Here is a 20,450-nt window from a genome sequence, read left to right on the forward strand (position 1 = left end):
TAAATATTGTAGTTTAAATAAATTACATCCCTTAAATTATATTAAAAAGAAGGTCTTTTATGGACCAATAAATCACCTGTAAAGGCACAGGCTATCTTTAGAAATCATCAGAGAGAGAGAATAAATCCATCAGAGAGGGAGAATAAATCCACTCATTTATTGACAACTGTTTTTTCCCCACAAACACTGGTTGAATCTTTTCTAAAACAAAAGTCAAAGAACAATAGATCTAAACACTTTTATTGGATTATATGTGCCACAGTTTATTCCGTGAGCCCTTCAATAATCTGGATATCATATCGTCAGTTCTGTATTGTTGGTACATTGTGAAAAGGTTTTTATAGATTTGAATTTTCTGGAAAGATTACTAGGGCTATAAGATGCTATCTCCAGGCATGCTATTTGTCCTTTTGTCTATAAATTTGTCTTTCATCCATAAAAGAAGTCTCGGCTAAGAGCCCAGCAGACCCAACGAACATAAAACATTGTGAACCTATGATCCAGAGAGGTAGATGGATAGGACAGAGCAGTGAATCACCTAAACAAGATTCAGGCATCTCTGTACATACTGCAAGGTAGCATAAATGAAAGTGATCATTGTCTTCTCTTTATTTACCCCCACCTCTCTACCAAATAACCTCCTGACAACAGGCTACACTCTTCTGGTTGTGCTCATGTCTTCCAGATATCAGCTGAGGTTTCCCAGCTCCCTGGAATTTACATAAGGTTGGCTCAAGCCCCCTCCTAAACAGTGGAGATGACCAAACTCTCACCCAAGTTTTGTCAATTTCAGGGTTGGAAGGGGATTTGAGCAAGGGAGCAAGGATGACATTTTCATGGTCACTTCTACCTCCAAGGAGTCCTTCATTTGAATTAGTTTATTCTGTGAAGAGTTTCCCATAAAGACATGGCATCTTTATGCTGTACACATGATAAACCAGACAGAAGACAGAGCTTCCTCCCAGTTCTGCAAGAATCTCATCAACTCATATTCCCAAGTGATGCCTAAGCTGACAGTACCGAGGTTAACCAGGTAAAGAGGTTGAAGGTTGGGGTGTCCAAGCAGGGGACACTACATGCATGTGGCAACCCCCTGAAGCAAGAGAAAGTATGGTATGTTTTTTGGTATTAAAAGAAAATGACGCTTGATTCGTGTTTTCCCTCATTTGGGTGTTTCTTCACTCCTCATTTTCAACACAACCTAATAGAGCTGTGCATTTCTTTAGACAAGACCGAATGCAAATATTTGCTTGTTGCTATTCTTTTTATTCAAACCAAATCAAAATACTACTTCCACACTACAGAGTACATTACAGTTTCCAAAGCAAGTGTCATGATCTCATTTGAGACTCTCAAAGGCCCATCACCACCAATGAGACCAGCAAATCCTCTCCCTCAAGGAACCACTCTTGGGTTTCAATAAAAATTAACTATGGAACTTACTGATATAGCAAACATTTTTAAAATAATTGAAGAAGCTACCAAAAGTTGCATCCAAAAGCAAGATTGGTTTATCAAATTGCATATATAAATCAGTTCACTCTGTGGCCTGGGAGTGAGACAAAATTTTCTTCTTTTACAGCCAAGAACATGAGGAGCAGCATTTTAGAATAACTGTTTACATATCTGTAAAACCTAAAAAATTGAGTTTATAACATTTGAAAAAGAATAACTGGTACATTTTTATAAAGCATTAGAAACACAATCTCTCACTTTTCACATTCATTAACACCCACTTTGGTCTGATAAAAATGGATGAAGGAGGCAGTGGGTCCTGGGCCTGCCCAGATTTGCCAGGAAGCAGTCACTCGTCTGGCAACTCATACCTGAGGATGAACAATTAAACATAAGGCTGTGCTGACTTCCTGTGAAGGGTCCAGTTAGAGTTGATCTATTTAAAGCAACTGTGAAGGCATGGGTCAGTGCTCTTGGACCAGAGGATTTTTGTGCACCACAAGAGGCCTCAGAAGTGATGTGTTCTCCCCATCTGACCCTCCTGATAATCTTGGGCCAAGTGTTTCTCTGGAAAGGCTGGTTTCTCTCAACGCCTCCTTTCTGTCTGTGTTTCTTGGTTACCAGACTTGCTTACTTTCTAATATCCTCAAAGCCCATGATTTCCTCCTCTTCTGCTTTTTCTCCAAACAACCTTCCTTTTCTCAAGTGTTCACAAACTTCTCTATGTTTTAGCGATCACAAGGCTGAGCACATTTCCTGGTGGCTGAATAAGCTCTATTCAACACAAATAAATTAAAGAAGAATACGCAAATTGCTTTAACATTGTGAATGCTCATTAAAACTTGGAAATATACTCAGGAGCACAGATTTGTTCCCTTAGAAGTATGATTGCATCAACAGGTTGTTGGGATCTTTGAACATTGAGCGTCTGCTCTGTGTGGAAGTGTTACATTAGCATTATTAACTTGGATTCTATTTTCCCAGAGTTTGATCACTTTATTTGCAATTTGATTCAAAGTACTTACAAATTTTAACACAAAGCTTCTTCCTTATTCTTTAAAGGGCACCAGACCACAGTTGATTGTGCAAAAAAGGAAATGGTAATCAGAGTGCAAATCAGTGGAAAGATCCCTACAGATCTGCAGATCAGAAATGGAGTCAGGAGGCTCCGGGAGGAGGTTGGATTGTTTCTTTACTCTCTTTATAGACAGGAATGCATAAAACACGCTGTATCTTGTTGTAAGTTAAGTGGCTCTGGAAGCAATGGCTTGGCCTTGAAGAAGACCATGCTCTTGAGCAGTTTAGATACACCACAGGCTGTGGGATCACAGATGGGTCAGCAACACTTGTCACTAGTTACGGGATCTTGGCGAAATTATCAAGCCCCTAAGCCACAGTTTTCTCATCCGTAAAGTGATTTTCACAAAATTAGCTTTTTTATACATTGTTGTAAGGGATAAAGCAAAAAACATTTACATATACATAAAGAATTCCCCACTAGATATATTAAAAAGTTCCTCATTATATCACATAAAAATGTTCAATAAATAAAATATGCTATTTTTTGTGTAAGTTCTTGATTTGCACCCATTTGAGGGTGTTTTGTGCTCTCGTAGGCAACTTGGTCAGTTCCCTGGAGCAGAGTTAAGTGGACAATTCTGGGGGTAGTAAGCCATTAATTAACAAAGAGTTTGATTAACCGAAATCCCAGTTCAATCAGGAACATATCCATTACTTCAATGTCATTGAAGGCAGGACTTGAATTGTCTTCACTGTGATAATGCTCACAGCTAGAAGTGCTGTAAACACATAGGGCCCAATGAATATTTACTAACTTGAAATGATCTGACATATTTGATAATAAACTGTTCACCATAGTAGAAAACCTGAGATGCACTCAAACATTAGATTAATTCTTAATAGAAGCTGAAAATAATTAACCAAGAGTGACATCTATATTGTTGTACAGACATTTCGTTGTTTGCCAAGTGGCTGTAAATTAGCATGTATGATTCCGGAAAAAATGTCTTTGTCCCATTTGTTACTAGTAGAAAATAAAATCTGTTTAGTTTCCCCTAATGCCTTTTATGGCACTCTAGGTGTCTGACATGATTTTTTTGAATATTGTAATTGTATTTAGAAATGGTACAGGGCGCCTGGGTGGCCCAGTCGGTTAAGCATCGGACTTTGGCTCAGGTCATGATCTCATGGTTCGTGAGTTTGAGCCCTGCACTGGACTCTCTGCTGTCAGCCCAGAGCCCACCTCAGATTCTCTGCCCCCACCAGCACCCCCACTTGTGTGTGCTCTCTCTTTCTCTTAAAAGTAAATAAATACATAGTAAAAAAAAAAAGGAAATGGTACAAATAGAACAGAATTTAGAAAGTGTTCATAGGAATTAGAGGTGGAGGGCAATGATCCTTGTTTTTCTTTCCTTTTGGCATTTTTCACAAAAAACTGGAATTCCTTTCATTTAAGCTACATTGTATAAGTCTCACTAGAAAAATTTTAGATTTATTAAACAGGAATTGTGACTGACTTAATAATTTCATAAATTTAATTTGAAAGTTTTATTAAGTGAATTAAGGTAAATTATAATGTATTTTTTTTGTTCAGAAATGCTTATTTCTATCTATACTCATCTTTAATAATTATGGGTTGATTAGCATTTCAGTCTATCAGGTAGATATGACCTTCAACTTGCTGATCCAGCTTTTGCTTTTCCTATGTTAATTTTTGAATAATTTACATTTGGCCCATGGGCATTTTACAATACACAGTGACATGGATATCTTGATAAATTGCTAATTAACAATTTTATCAGCAACCTCTCTCCAATACAGAGCAGACATGCCTCCTTAGGAACTTTGTGCTTTTAACTATGTCTAACATAGTGCTTTGCAAGAAGTAGTAAAGAACAACAAATTGAGGAATGGTTAGTTTCTGTAAACTATGTGAAAAATGGTCTGAAGGTCAATTCAAGTACTTTTCGTGAAAACTAACACCTCCTTTTCTTCTTAAAGGCATTTATACGTTGTTTTCTATTCTATACATATGGGCAGTGTAACTTTACTGCTAATGATTTCAAGTAGTCTGAAAAGTTATCAACCTAAAGACAATATTCTTGCAATTAAAAAAAGGAGTAAAAACATATACAAAGGAAAATGTAACTGAACCATGAACCTCTGTAGAAAGTACTGGCAATAAAATAAATAGAAATGTGTCTTTAAAATGAACATGGTATCTAATTCCCGATTAGCAAATATTTTTAAAATTGAGAAAATCCGGTTTGGGGAAGAGCTTAAAAGAGAGGGCACCGTCATACTCTTCTAATGAGGTGAGCAGCAGCATTTTGCTTTATTATTATTATTATTATTATTTTGTTTGAGTAGGCTTCACGCCCAGAGTGGAGCCCAATGCAGGGCTTGAACTCATGACCCTGAGATCAAGACCTGAGCCAAGATTAAGGGTCAGTTGCTTAACCAACTAAGCCACCCAGGTGCCCTGCATTTTGCTTGAGATAGTACTTTGGCATCATGCGGAATCATTCCAAAACTGTGCATACTTTCTGACCTGATAGTGACATAATTAGGAAATATGGTCTAAGGAAATAACCCTAACTTCAAAAATGTTTTATGAAAAACTATGTTTATCAAAGTGTTATTTACAATAGAAAAGAATCAAAAGTTAATTTTCTATCAGAACGGAAATAATTATTTATGATATATCCATATAATGGAATATTACAAATTCATAAAAAGTACAATGTGGGGAATTACTTAAAATTACATTATATAAAAATGAAGTATAATATTATACTCAGCAATGTTACTAATACTTTTCTTTTGGAAGACTGGAATATGGATTGCTTTTTCCTCTTTTCTACTATTATGTATTTGTCAACTACTTTTTATCATTATATATTTTTTTAATTCAAGAAAAATCGATTACAGAGTTCACTGCAATAATCTATTTGGAGATTATGCTCTGGGCTTTTTCATATCCCAAGAAATTATATCATGTTAAATTAAGATTGCAAAGTATGCTTTCAAGGACTCTCAGGAGTAAGGAGCCGTACTAAAGATTCTTTGGCTCACCTAGTCTAACACAGAGGCAATAGCATTTGTAGAAATCCTGACGCTGGTTAGAATCAGTATTTATGGAGGAGTGAAAAAAGCAGTAGCCAGTATAGCTGTGGCCTAAAGAGGGAAGAGCAGGTCAAGTATCAATTGATGAGAGGAAAATATGGATAAGCAGCAGATCATATTTGCCCTTGTTTAACCTCAGGGTAACAGGGAGCCTTTGAAAGCTTTCTGAAAACAAAAATGACAAAACTCAATGTACTTTCTAATCAGATCATTGACTTTAATTCTTTCAAAACATGCTCTCATTTTCTTTTCACAGACTCTATATGTTAAAATCCTCTTTTTCCTTCTTGATACTGGTCACGTGTGTTTTCTTTTTTTCCATTAACTTTTCTTGATAGCGGTTTATTGCTTTTATTATTTTTTCCAGTAAACCAAATTGTGGCTTTGTTTATTTTTCTCTATTACATATTTTATCTTCTATTTTGTTGACTAATGCTCTTGTCTTATTTATATGCATCATTCTACATTATATAGGTTACAGTTCTTTTCCTAGCTTAGTGAGATCAAATTTAGATCACTGATATTTTTAGGCATTTATTTTCTGATATATGCACTTAAATGGCAAATTTCTTTCTAAACTCGACGTTGACTGCATCTCACAAGTTCAATGGGTTTTGTATTCAATGGTATTCGGTATAAATACTGCTTAATTTCTATTCTCACTTCTTCTTTTGACCCATGGAATTTTTAGGGATACCTAATTTAACATTGAGAGTATGGAAATAATTTAGTTGTATATTTTGGCATTTGATTTCCCTGTTATTGTGATAAATTCATTCATAGAATTCTCAGAATATAATTTGGTATAAATTTTTCCATCCTAGTATTTCCATTTATTCATTTTATAGAATTCAAAGCAAATTTTCATTATTTATTTATTTATTTTAAGGTTTATTCATTTTTGAGAGAGACAGAGAGTGAGACGGGGAGGGGCAGAGAGAAAGGGGACAGAATCTGAAGCAGGCTTCAGGCTCCCAGCTGTCAGCACCAAGCCTGATGCAGGGCTTGAACTCACGAACTACAAGATCATGACCTGAGCCAAAGTTGGACACCTAGGTGACTGAGCCACCCAGGTGCCCCAAATTTTTCATCTTTTAATCTATTTCTCATCTTTTTCTTTTTTTTCCTTGAATATATTAGTAAAGGTTATTTTGCCCTTGTCTGATTTTTAACACTTGAGTTTGTAGAGGTGTGTGTTTATTGTAGTTTTATTCTCTCTCTTGTGTTCAATTATATAATCCTTTATATTGGCAAACATAGCAATATTTTTATAACCAAAACCTTGTAAATTTTAACATGCAAACAGAGAGGAGGGCTGCTCACCTTAAAACTAAGCTGAGTAAAGCTTGGGTTTCAGTTTTATTAGGACTCAGTCTGTGTCTGGTTCATTTCTTATCTTGGCCCTTAGCCTCTAAAGCTTTCGACACAGGCCAAGCTCATATTCTCAGATGAGAGGTTGCATCCAAAATTGCAGATGCCCTCTAAAAAATGTACTTGCAGATGATCAGCTCACCTTTCCAAAATTCTGTCCTCAGCCAGAGTTCCTCTAGTACATGTTGCTTCCATAGCTTTCTAATGCGATTAAAAATTACCTTTTACAGGGATGCTTGGGTGACTTAGTCACTTAAGCGTCGGACTTTGGCTCATGTCGTGATCTCACAGTTTGTGGTTTATGGGTTCGAGCCCCGCATCCGGCTCTGTGCTGCCAGCTCAGAGCCTGGAGCCTGCTTTGGATTCTGTGACTTCCCCTCTCTCTGCCCCTACCCTGCTTGTGCTCTGTCTCTTTCTCAAAAATAAATAAACATTAAAATTTTTTTAAATTATCTTTTACATTTTATTTGGCTTTTCTCCCCCCTACCTGTTCTTAGTAGTAGCTTGATCTGTTACAAATTACTCCATCCAAATGCAGAAGTACAGATGATTTTATTTTCCGATATTTTACCTACCTGTAAATTCTGATTTTTCTAAATTAAATATGAGATTTCATTTATAATAAATATGTAATGGAAACAAGGATATCTGATCCCACCATTTCTATTCAATACTTTACTGAAACTTCTACCCAGGGCAAGTAGGCAAGAAAATGAAATAAAAGTCATCCAGATTGGAAAAGAAGAAATTAAATAATCTCTATTTCAGATGGCATGGTCTTGAATATGGACTATCCTACATAATCCACTATAAAGCTATTAGAACTAATACATGAGTCGATAAGATTGTAGTGTACGATATTAATATATAAACATCAATTGCGCTTCTGGATACTAGATTAATCATTTGTAAAATGAAGTTAAGCAACTCCATTGATAATAGATCAGTAAGAATAAAATACTTAAGTATCAATTTAACAGAAAAAGTGAAAATTTTATACACTGAAAACGACAAAGCACCGTTGAAAGAAATTAAAGAAGATCTAAACAAATGAAAACACATCCCATGGTCTTGAGTCAGAAGACGTCGTATTGTTAAGATGGCAGTACTCTAAGCAGCGGTAACGCACTGCCCCAAACCCATCCACATTCTAATCTCTGGAACCTGTGAATATCCCCTTGTATGGTGAAAAAGATTTTGCAGATGGGGTTTAACTAAGGATTTTGACAGGGAGAGATCACACTGGATTATCCACATAGATACAGTAAAATCACAATGGTCCTTATCAGAAGGACACAGGAGGAGTCAGAGTCAAAAGACAATGAAACTGCTGAAGCAGAGATAGGAGTCGAGAACTTTGGCAGTTTGGGAAGGAGCCACAAGCCAAGGAATAGAGGCAACCACGAGACATGGAAAAGGCAAGGACACAGACTCTCCCCTTAATGCTTCCAGAAGGAACCAGCCTTGTGGATACCTTCACTCCAGCTAAGTGAAACTTAGTTTGGATTTCTGACTTCCAGAACTGCAAAGGAATAAACTTGTGCTATATTTGTAGAGAGGAACATGGAGTCTCTCATGTCCAGCAGGAGCCTGTGTCAAGCAGAGGCCTGTGTTCAGCAACGGGGCAAGCAGTTAAAGGTACTGCAGCTAGGAGATATCGCCAGGATTTGTCAAAAAAAATTTTTAATTCTCTAATATCCAGGTGAGACAGTCTTGGTCCTCTCTTGCCACCCTTGTAACATTTGCCTCTGGCCAAGGCGATGGTTGGTTTCACCTTTATTTACCTCAGGATGCATGTTAGTTTCAAGAGCAACTATATGGTTTGTTTACTGATTCACCTTGTGATTCCATTCTCTTCTGTGCAGATTGGGGATTCACCACAGCCTCTTAATCCATGGCTTTCGGTCACTCATCAAGCTCTCTTTATTTCAACATTTCTGGATCAATGTTATGAAGCATGGCTGGATTGTATATTAGATTCTGGGGTAGTCATTAGAAAAACTGATCATAACATGCTTGCAAAAATCTCACCATCTTCTGTCATGTGTAGTATGTGTTTTTCTGTCTCCTGAGGTCCAGGTAATTGCGCACACCTTGCCAAATTTCATGACGATAATGTTTAAAAAGTCTTTGCAAGCCTTTCAGGATTCTTTTAAAGAGATAACAAGTTTTGCTTCTCTAGTTGCATGATGTTATCCTAAGCAAAAATTTCACTGTAATTAATTTACCAGGTTTGAAAGTCTTGAAAGATTGTTGGTTGGATAAATTTGTGGTAACTCATGGTAAACACTGCTAAGGGACTTAATGAATCTACTCATAATCTGAGACATTATGTTTTTGGTAGCTACTGTACTTTGCTAAGTAGCATCAGAGTAGCTAGAATGCACTTATACATGACTCCCACATGATATGACTGATCACCACAGCAGGCCTGGGTTAACCTGTTCAGAAAAGTAAAGTGCTCGTCAGCCTGGCCCAGATAATTCTTCCATATAACAGTATCATAAAAAGTGCTTTGCATCATAGGCTCCTGTTCTAAAATGTACCTAGGATTTTCAGATATAGAGAGGCCAATAGATCAGGGGATAATTGCCATTGAAAATATTGTCGTTTATACTTCCCAAGAGGAGAGGGCACAGCACTCCACACAGGACCACATGAGGAAGCACTACGGTCAATCAGGGGGCAGAAGGAACCAGGGCAAAGTGTGGCTCAAAGACTTTATTCTGGTTTTTGAGGGAAGAAACTTGCAAGGTAAAGCAGGCAAACTAAGCAAGTTTAGGAATGGATGTTTGAATAATTTTGGTAGGCTCTGGGTTATAGTGGTGGTCCGTAGTTGTCCCATACCTGGATCTGGGGTGATTAAGGGCGGGGGGGAGGGGGATGTGTTCCCAATGGCAGGAGTCTGACAGTGAGACAGGCAGAGGAGTATCTGAAGGGACTGATTAATTTGCATGTCAAATGCATGCTCACAGGCAAGTTGTTAGCTGTCTCTAGGAATTAGCTAACCCCTCCCCAGGCCCACAGGGCCTCCAAATTGTCAAAGCATCATAAAACACCGAAAACAAAACCCAAGATGAATAGAGCTCTATTCTCTTTACAGCTACCTATCATATCTATGTCAAGATATGGAAGGGCACACTTAAAGCATTTTGCCTGCAAGCAAAGCTGGCAAAGATTAGCAGGTATGGGAGTCAGTTAGTTTGCATTCATCTGAAGCTTGTCTATTGCTACATTAAGGATGCCAATTCCTCCCAGGGGCTGTTTGCTTTCCACAAGTGCATTTGTTAACTGATGGCAAAGCCCAGCAAAGTTATTTGTTGCATATTGAATATGCTCCCCATTATAAGTACTAATGAAAAGCTATACCTGGAATAATCATATTTGGGAACCAGGAATGCTGGGCATAGAAAACCTTGCAAACAAAACAGCAAGGACACCCAAGAAGTGTTCCAGTACACCAGAAGCTCCAAACATAGTGCCCAGATATGATAAGTTACTTGCAAAAAGTTCCTTATTCTTGTTGATCAATTCACAAAGTTCAATTATTTGCCTTTGAGCTGAGGGCTAGCACTGTTCACAAATTGAGGGCAGACACCATGTTTTCTCCAGAGCAGTCCAAGCAACAGAGGCAGCCTGAGCAGGCAGAGGTGACCATTGCGGGAGGAAGGGCCACAGTGAATCACAGGAAGGCCTCACGACTTTTAGCAGAAATTGACAAGTTAATTCAAAAATCTGTATGGAAATCTAGGATGCCAAAATAACCTTCAAAAATAAGACCAAATCTCAAATTCAAATCTTACTACAAAGATATAGTAATCCAGACTGTGAAATCCTGGCATAACGATAAATTTATAGATCAACTGAATAGAATTGACAGTTGAGAAATAACCCATACAGGGGCACCTGGGTGGCTCAGTTGGTTAAACGTCTGACACTTGATTTTGGCTCAGGTCATGATCTCATGGTTCATGAGTCTGAGCTCTGCATTAGGCTCTGCACTGAGGGTGCAGAGCCTGCTTGGGATTCTCTCTCTCCCTCTCTCTATGCCCTTCCCCTGCTCTCTCCCAAAATAAATAAATAAACATTTAAAAAAAAAGAGAAAGAACCCATACATTTATAGTCAGTTTATTTCTAACAAGGGTGTCAAGACTATTCAGTGGGTAAAGAATAATTTTCAACAGATGGCCCTCAGACAATGAATATCTGCATGCAAAAGAATAAATTTGGATGGACCATCCACCTCACATTTTTCACAAAAATCAACACAAAATATGTTACAGACATAAGCATAAGAGCAAAAGTATAAAAGGCTTAGAAGAAAACATAGTTGTAAATCTGTGTGCCTTGGTTTAGACAGTGGTTTCTTAGATATAACACCCAAAAAAGTGCTCTTCAGCAAAAAAGATAAATTCAATGACATGAAAATTAAAGCCTTTATGCTACAATTGATGCCAATAGGAAAGTTAAAAGACAACCCAGAGAATCAGAGAAAATATTTGAAAATCACATATCTGATAATGGACTTTTATACATCTATAATATGTAAATATTCCTTACAACTTGATAATAAAAGGACAATTCAATTTAAAAATGAGAAAAGAAGCTGAGTAGACATCCCTCCAAAGAAAACATAGAAATGGGCAATAAACACGGAAAGACATGTTCAACATCGGCAATTATTAGGAAAATGCAACTTAAAACCACATGAGACACTAATTTGTACCCACTATGATGGTTATAATCAAAAAGATAGACAGTAACAAGTGTTGACAATAACATGGAAAAGTTGGAATTCTCACTCACGGCTAGTAAGAATATAGCAGTGGCACAGCCACTGTGGAAATATTTTATCAGTTTCTCAAGATGTTAAACAGTTACCATTTGACTCAGCATTTCCATTCTAGGTGTGAACCCAAGAGAAAGAAAAATATATACCCACACAAAAATTGTACATGAATATTCATAGTAGCATCATCCAAAATTGGAAAAATAAATGGAAATATCACACATGTCCTTCAATGAATATATAATTAAGATGTGGTGTACCTAAATAATAAAATGTTATTTGATAATCAAAAGGAATAAAGTACCAATACATGCTACAATATGGATGAACCTTGAAAACATTATGTTAAGTGAAAGAAGACAGTTACAAAAGGCCACATATTACACGATGCCATTTTTAAAAGAAGTTCAGAACAGGTGAATCAATAAAGACAGAAAGTCTTTTAGCCTAGGGCATAAGGCTGAGGTATGTGAGGGAGGAAGGATTATAGAGCAAATGTTAATGCATGTGGGGTTCATTTTTGAGTTGATAAAAATATTCCAAAAACTTAGATTGTGGTGATGCTTGTACAAGTCTGTGAATACACGAAAAACCATTGAACACTTCAAATGGTTAATTTCATTGTGTGTCAATTACATAACAATACGGATGCTAAAGAAGTTACGCAAAAATGCAATGGAAATTACATTCAAGTATGAACACACAGTGTTATACTGAAATTACATCAAAATAAGATACTTGAATTATATATGGAAATATTTATATTTGTTTTAAATCTATTATTATTTATTTAAATGTATAATCATGAGTTTGGCAGTTGCTTACTAAGCCAATTTCCATAATTCTGCCAACATCATTCAAGTTTTAAAGGAACCTAAAATGGGATCACCAAGCCCTTCCACATTTTTCTGCCAGAAGTGATGGGAAGCAGAGTTAAAAGTGGTCTCTTTCACAATTAATAGGAGATTATGATATACTTAGAAAAATCACTGATGTTCTAAGAGCATGCTCCTGCAAGCCTAGTGATCTGCTCTAGAAGTGTAACCAATAATTCTCATAGGACACGTCTCTGAGAAGTACTTGATAGGACTCACTTCTACTTCTGAGTCACAATTTTTTCCAATAAGCTCAACCTCTGTTGCATCCGGTGCTAGAAGTATAGTGATAACAATACACAATAGTAGAAATGCATATGGTATCCTTCCTCTTTTGGTTTTAGAACTAAAAATGAGAAGTGGAAGGTGGAGATGATTATGAATCTTCAAAATGTGTGATAACATTAAAGCCAAAGAATATGAAGATAGATAAAGGGGTAACTGGGTGGCTCAGATGGTTAGGTATCTGACTTCTGGTTTCAGTTCAGGTCACGATCTTACGGTTTGTGGGATAAAGGCTGAGTTGATCTCTGCACTGTCCTGGTGGGGATTCTTTCTCTCCCCCTCTCTCTGCCCCTCCACAGTTCTGTCTCTCTCAAGATAAATAAACATTATTTAAAAAAAAATATGAAAACAGATAAAAATAATTATATTAATAATTTATAGTTTTAGGTGCCCACATGTGGCAGAAGCTATAGAAAATTGCATGTGACCCTCAAAACAACTCAGCAAAGATATGAATGAAGAAACATGAGCTTAGAGAGGCTAGGCATGATGCTGAAGGCTGTGCAGTTAATAAGCAATACGTAGAGTCAAAATAAAATAAAATAAAACAAAATAAAATAAATTAAAATGGGGGCACCTGGGTGGCTCAGTCGGTTAAGCGTCCAGCTTCGGCTCAGGTCATGATCTCCCACTCTGCGAGTTCGAGCCCCACGTCGGGCTCTGTGTTGACAGCTCAGAGCCTGGAGCCTGCTTCAGATTCTGTGTCTCACTCTCTTTCTGCCCCTCCCCTGCTCATGCTCTGTCTCTCTCTGTCTCAAAAATAAATTAAAAAAAACATTAAAAAACAAAATAAAATAAAATATTCCCAGCTCATATCACATATATGTAATACATACAGGATATATATAATGCACACCATATATATGCATATTATGCATATATCATATAGCCTATAACTATATATAGTAGAGTACCATTCATTATAAGTAGTGATTAATGTTTCATATCAGTTTACAATTTTTGAAATTTATTCAATAAGGCTCAAAGATGGTAAGTGGTTTTCTCCAAGTTAACCAGTTAGTTAAACTAGAATCAAGGCTAGACTCAAATTTAAGGCTTATGCTGAAAAGGCACTTAAAAATATGTCCAGGGATTCCTGTAATATAACTCCTTGCATTTGATGAATACTGAGATTTCTGTTCTAGGTCAAGGAGCTGGAATCTTTTGTTAACTTTTCTTCTTTCCCACCTCTATCTATCTAGTTTTACTCTAGGTGTTTGAATTGTGAATTGCATTAATAGACATCCACTTTGATTTTCTATCTCTTCCAATTTGCCCCTCTCTTATCCAGAAGCTGATCACTAAAGCTGTGTGTATATACATTCAAGTGAACTGGGAAGTTGAATAATTATGCATTGGAATTAGAACCCCAGTTCTTTGGAGAAGGTCGATAATAACCTAGCCTGACCATTTTTCCCCCAGAATATCCACTGAGCAATTCTATTCAACTCTCTGCTTCACTTAAGTGATACATATTTGAAACAAGCTACAACTGCCTATTTTGTAAAAATACTTCCTCTGAACCTACTACTTCCATAATCTAAAAGGAGCCACCTTTCAGAGTATGTCTCCAGTGATGAACTCTACCAATTTAAAAGTAAGAGAGTACAGCAGTGTGTCAATGAGAAAAGAATAAAAAAAAAAGAAATTCAAGGAACACTTAGGATTTATGAATTTTATATTCAGGGTTTTTACTGTTCTTGGTATGTTGGCTCACTTCTTTCTCTCTTTCCTGTCCCCAAACTCCCAAGCAACATAATGATGCATTGTTACCAGTTTTATATACACACTATTTTTACATTATTGTTACAGTACTACAAGCTACATTATTTTAAATATTTTTTTAAAAAAGATGCTCTTTTGGGTGCCTGGGTGGCTCAGTCAGTTAAGCATCTGACTCTTGATTTCTGCTCAGGTCATGATCTCACAGTTCATGAGTTCAATGCCCCATGCATATTCTCTCTCTCTCCCTCTCTTTATGCCCCTTTCTTCAGTCTCTCAAAGTGAATGAATGAATGAATGAATGAATGGAAGGATGAATAAATAAGCTATTGGGTGTTCTGTTACTTTGGCCTGCTTTAATTTGACCTTTTTTTTTTTTTCCTTTTTAATGGTTTCAACATTTAAGTTTTTCAAAAGAAATGTAGTCCTGGTAAATATTGCCAATTTCAGTACCTTACCCTCTGGGACACCACTGGCCAAGGGTGGACCTGTGACCCAAGCGAGGCCAATTTAAAATTCTTTCTTGAGACTTTTCTAAATGGAGCTGGAAGTAAAGTTCATTTGCTCTCTGGTTGGAGAATTTTGTCCCCCCTGCAGACACTGGTCCTCCTCCAGCCCTTCCCAGTGATCAGCGTTTTCCTTGTGCTCAAGGTCATTGCTCCCTCAGTTCTTCCCTCTGCACTTTACCAGAGCACCGACCCCAGCAATTTCCGTCTTTATTGGCTCATTCCCATCACTATGCAAGCAGGTTTTTATTCTGCCCCCCAAATATTTCTTAGCCCCATTCGCCCCTGTTCCAGTCTTCCCACTTCCTTGCTCCTCTTCATAGCAAAATTCTTTGAAAATGTTTGCATTCGTTGCATCACATCCTTTTCCTATTCTCTCGTTAAATTCGCTCCGGTCCCTTTGCCCTGCCACTCTCGTCAGTGTCACCAATGACAACTCAAGTTGTTCTCATCTCCTTTCTTTCTCTCACTCGTCCGGGCCATCAGACCACTCTACCTGTTCTACCTTCAGAAGATTTCCGCAATGTAGCCGTTGCTCGAGTTCGCTAACCCAGGGCAAGTGTCCACCACCTTTGCTTAGAGGATGGCAAACGCCGGCTAGAGGGTGGCCCTGCTTCCACCTGCCCCAGCACTCACAGGTTTTGGGCTCAACACTGTAGCAAAATGATCTTGTGAAGTAAAAATCCGATCTCTCCTCTGCTTAGAAACCCCTAGTAGCTTCTTATCTCGCTCGTAGTAAAAGCTAAGTCCTGACAATGCCTTATAAGGCACCTCCCCGAGCCCTCAGTCTCCTGACCTCACCCGCTCCTGCTCTCCTTCGGCTTCCTCGTTCGGTCCAGCCACACAGCCTCCTGATGTTCTGCCAACAGACCTGGTGGCTTCTGGCCTGAGTTCTTTGCTCTTTGCCTGGAACACGGTTCCCTCAAAAGCTTCAGCCACCCTTCTCATCACTTTCAAGTCCTCACTCACACACTGCCTTCCGCTGAGACTTTCTCAATTAGTTCACTACAGCTGCCTTAACAGAGTATCACGAAACGTATGGCTTGAACAGCAGGAATTCATTATCCCACTGTTGTGGAGGCCACAAGTTCCATATCAAGGCGTCACCAGGGTCGTTTCCTTTGAGGGCTGTGAGGGAAGACTATGTTCCAGGTCCCTCTCCTTGGCCTAGAGATGGCCATTTTCACGTTCAAATGACATTTCCCTGTATACTCACATCATCTTCCCTCTGTGTGTATCCCTGTGTCCAAATTTCCCCTTTTTGTAAATCATATTAGCTTAGGGCCCACCCTAATAACCTCATTCTAACTTGGTTACCTCTGTAAGAACTCTATATCCAAACGAAGACACATTTGAGGTGTGGGGGTTAGGACTTTAGTGCACGGTTTGGGGACGAGACATAGTTCAACTGGCAACACCTTTCCCAGCCACCTGCCTTAAATTGTAACCCCATTCACTTTTTGTCATCCTTCTTAGAGCACCTGTCACTTTCTAGGACACTATAAAAGTATGCCCTTCTCCCCAGGAAGATAGGACCACTGTATCCTCAGAATCTAGAATAGTCCACAGCATGTAGTAGGTGCTCAGTAATTATTATTTTTTTATTAAAAAATATTTTACGTTTATTTATTTTTGAGACAGAGAGACAGAGCACGAGCAGGGAAGGGACAGAAAGAGAGGGAGACAGAACTGGAAGCAGGTTCCAGGCTCTGAGCTGTCAGCACAGAGCCCGATGCCGGGCTCATACCCACACACCTGTGAGATCATGACCTGAGCTAAAGGAGGACACTTAACCAACTGAGCCACACAGGTGGCCCAGTGACCAGTAATTATTAATTGAATAACTTTACCCATCTGAATCCATTAAGCCTTCTTCCTCCAGAAATGACTTCCTCTGGGACAACAACAAGTAGCTTTTCAGTTACCAGATCCAAAGGCTAAAGATGCCTGAGTTGGCTCCCTAGCTCCTTCTATGGCCTTACCCACTCTGAAACCACCCAGAAAACACACAGACTCGACCTTGTCCTAGGAACGTGCCAAACATTACACCGAAGTTATAACAACAATTGCTACGAACTTGATAATTTACTTTTAAGATGCTTTGAAAGGTGCCCCTGGGTGGCTCAGTCGGTTGGGTCTCCGACTTTGGCTCAGGTCATGATCTCACCACTCATGGGTTTAAGCCCTGCATCGGGCTCTGTGCTGACAGCTCAGAGCCTGGAGCCTGCTTCAGATTCTGTCTGTCTGTCTCTCTCTGCCCCTTCCCTTGCTCGTGCTCTGTCTCTCTCTCTCAAATATAAATAAACATTAAAAATTTTTTTAAACAAATAAAATGCCTTGAAAACGTAAAAGTCATTTATCATTAAAGTTAACTTTCTGCTAAGTTTGACACTTTCAGTTTATATTTGATATCCTTAGAAAAGGAGATCTGATTCTTTTCTTCATCTCCTTCTGTACATTGTACGTTGCATACGCCAGGCTTGTTAATTGATAAAGCAGGGTCTCGGAGGACCAAGAAGATCAGTCAGAATCAACTTTCCTGAAATCAAATCCTGGCTCATCTGTACAATCATGGACAACTTCGCTCAACTTCTCTGCACTCGACTGAATTATCTGTAAAATGATAAGAGATTCCAGAAGGTCCTTTTCTGACTTGAATTTCTCTGCCTATGGATGAATATCAAGTCACTTTGAGAATTACGTGGATATCATTGGTTTTAATTTATTTATTCAACAGAGAGAACTAGTGGTTCAGATAATGCAAAAGAATGTCATGAAAATAACATTATAGCTGTAAAAATACTGAGAACAAGTATTGCTACAATAGACTAAACTCGTTTGTAAAGCCCCAACATCCTTAGCTCTGTCCTATTTTTACAAAAGACAGGGAATACAAGGGAAGGAGTTTACTTACTTAAAAGGAAGAAACAACTATTAACATACATAACCAGTCATTGACAATAATACAGTATTATGAGGCAAGTATAATCTCAAAGAACCTTTAAATAAATGCTTTTGTGGCCAGTTTTTAAAATTATCTTTATATTCAGAGATAGCAGCTGTCATACTAATACATAAACCATATGTAGTTATATATAGTGTGTACTTACCTTGTATGTTCAGAACCAATAATATTTTGCAATATGAGCATGAAACTATCATCTCTTGACTTATGGCTGTAACATCCATCGAAGACCCAAGAACACTAGATTTAAACTCTTTTTCTTCTTTGACCTAAAATATTCTTATCTCATTTAAAAGCTTGTATCTTTAAAAAAAAAGGGCATGAAACCTTCAGCTTGCATTTTCCTAACCTCAAAAGTAATTAATGCATAAACAGTTGCATATCTACACAATGGAATACCACGCTTCTGTATAAAAACAATGCAAACTGCTTCTACATTGCTGTGGAAGAAGCCTTCAGGATACATTATAAGCAAAAAAGGGAAAGGTGAAGAACAATCTTTGTAGTATGCAATTTTTTACTAAGAAATGGAGAAATAACATATCTTCGTATCTGTATATATAAAGAAATACTGAAGGATACAAAAGAAACTCAAAATCATGGTTCTTTCCAATCATCTTCTTTACACGTCATTTTGATTTTTAAGCCACAGGACTAGATTGCCTATACAAGAAAACTTACAAAACTTAAATTATTTTTATCTTATTGGATGAAAGCAAAACAAAACATGGAGTAAAAGGAGAGCTCTTTTTTTTTCATCTTTCTTAACACGAAGCAGATTAATAAGATAGAACCCAAGCTTGTTCCTGTGTGTTGTCCAATTATTGTCCTCATTTTTATCAGAATGGGGGAATTAAAAGAGTGCTGCTATTTTTGCCAGGCTACTGTGCACTATAAAATGAATGTCTTTAGAAGAGTCCTTTTTGCATTCACTCGGAATAAAGACTTATTTCCGTCCATAGCTGCTTCTGGAAGCTTCAGCTGTAATCGAAGCCCTGCAGATGCCCAGGTCGGCCCCGAGTCCCAGAAACAAAGCGGCAGAGGCCCCGGCGCTCCACGTGTTTGTGTTCATGTTTGCTTGGGTTGCTATTGTTTGTGGAAGGGCTGACATTAATGCAGTGAAAGAAATCTATTTTCTGTGACGCTAAATGTTTTCATTTGCCATGTAATCATATGTATTCTCCCTATTCCTGATGAATTGTGAAGCAAGCTGGTGAGGATGTCTGAATTCTCTGTACAGCAGGAAGGCGTAGTAATGCCAGTCCTGTACAAGGCAGGTTAACAGAAGCAAGTAGGATATTAATTTTTATAGTGATCTGTAATTTTCCTTGGTTTATTTTTCATATACCTCACTCTCACTTTTATGAATAATTTATCCACAGTACTTATGGTTAATACATGTATCCAAAAATGAAAAAATATATATAATCCATAATCCGTACATCAAAAACTATAAAAGGTGGGGTGCCTGGGTGGTTCAGTCGGTTAACCATCTGACTCTTCATTTTGGCTCAGGTCATAATCTCACAGTTCGGGAGTTCAAGTCCCACATCGGGCTCTGTGCTAACAGCAGGGAACCTGCTTGGGATTCTCTCTCGCCCCTCTCTCTCACCCTCTCTCTTTCTAATTAAATAAAATAAACACATTAAAAAAAACTACAAAATCAATTACTGCTGCTTTTCAGCTTTATGTTTCATGACTTGTTGACTCTAAATGTTCTTACAGATATTGGTAATGGGGTTATAGACTAGGAGTTTCTGTATTATCTGCTCCAAAAATTTTAGGACAAAATATAAGCCCCGAGATAAGACAATTTGTTAAAATTTGTTGAATGGATTAGGTAAAAAGAAAAAAAAGCTAAGTAGAATGGTTAGGAATTTTCTTCTCTGAAAATGAACATTTCAATGTGAAAGTGTTCTCACAGAGTTACTAACCCAGCAAGAGTTACATTACCAAAGACTGAAGTGTAATTCTTAATGGAAGTTTCTTCCAGCTGACTCACCACCCTTGTGCTTACTTTAAAATCTTTCAGTCACTAATTCTGTGCCAATTAAATAAAAATTTTAAAAGAATTTGATGAACGTTAACAAAATAGCCATCTTCTCTAATTTTTCATAAATTCCTCATATCTACACATCTAGTCCTATAGAGTTGGATTCTTAAATTTGGAGAAGAGGAACAAAGGGTGGGGATAAGAGTACATTGTTATGTTATTTATGACAGCAAATGGCCTTTAGAGTATCAACTACGTAGTCCTACATATCGAGTGGCAAATTTTGAAATGTTTCAACAAATACTTACTTGAAGACATTTCGAACAATGTTCAAATAACCATT

General features: G+C 37.7%; 1 pseudogene; it reads right to left on the reverse strand.

Annotated features, from left to right (window-relative positions):
- Positions 1–8,775: 8,775 nt before the first annotated feature.
- Positions 8,776–10,464, reverse strand: LOC122467551 (annotated as a pseudogene).
- Positions 10,465–20,450: the final 9,986 nt, after the last annotated feature.

Source organism: Prionailurus bengalensis, chromosome B1 (genome assembly GCF_016509475.1).
Source record: "Prionailurus bengalensis isolate Pbe53 chromosome B1, Fcat_Pben_1.1_paternal_pri, whole genome shotgun sequence".
Taxonomy (NCBI): domain Eukaryota; kingdom Metazoa; phylum Chordata; class Mammalia; order Carnivora; family Felidae; genus Prionailurus; species Prionailurus bengalensis.